We start from the raw sequence: 789 nt of genomic DNA on the forward strand, positions 1-789 counted from the left end.
CGGAAAGTATTCAGACCCCTTGACTTTTTCCACATTTTGCTACGTTACAGCCTTATTGTAAAATTGATTAAATTGTTTTCCCCCCCTCATCAGTCTACACACAATACCCCATAATGACAAAGCATAAACAGGTTTATCAACAAAAAAACTGAAATATCAAATATACTTAAGTATTCAGACTCTTTAATCAGTACTTTGTTGAAGCACCTTAAGCAGCGACTACAGCCTCGATTATTCTTGGGTACCAAACATTTTTGCAGAATTGAAGTTCTACAAGAACACAGTGGCCTCCATCATTCTTAAATGGAAGAAGTTTGGAACCACCAAGACTCTTCCTAGAGCTGACTGCCCGGCCAAACTGAGCAATCTGGGGAGAAGGGCCTTGATCGGGGAGGTGACCAACTGGGCAGTTTTATCTCCATCTCTTCATTCATGGACACTCTTACTGACACATGTGGCTGCTTCACGTGATGTATTGTTGTCGCTACCTTGTCTTTGTGTTGTTGTCTATGCCCAATAATGTTTATACCACGTTGTGTTGCTACCATGTTGTTGTCGTGTGTTGCTGCCATGCTATGTTGTTGTCTTTGGTCTCTCTTTATGTAGTGTTGTGGTGTCTCTCTTGTCGTGATGTGTGTTTTGTCCTATATTTTTATTTAATTTATTTGTTATTTTTAATCCCAGGCCCCCGTCCCCGCAGGAGGCCTTTTGGTAGGCCTTCATTGTAAATAAGGATTTATGTCATGCGCCCAAAGTAGTTTTCCAGTCCTTCGTCTGCATTATTTCTTG

Source organism: Salvelinus namaycush, chromosome 19 (assembly GCF_016432855.1).
Source record: "Salvelinus namaycush isolate Seneca chromosome 19, SaNama_1.0, whole genome shotgun sequence".
In the NCBI taxonomy this organism is placed as follows: domain Eukaryota; kingdom Metazoa; phylum Chordata; class Actinopteri; order Salmoniformes; family Salmonidae; genus Salvelinus; species Salvelinus namaycush.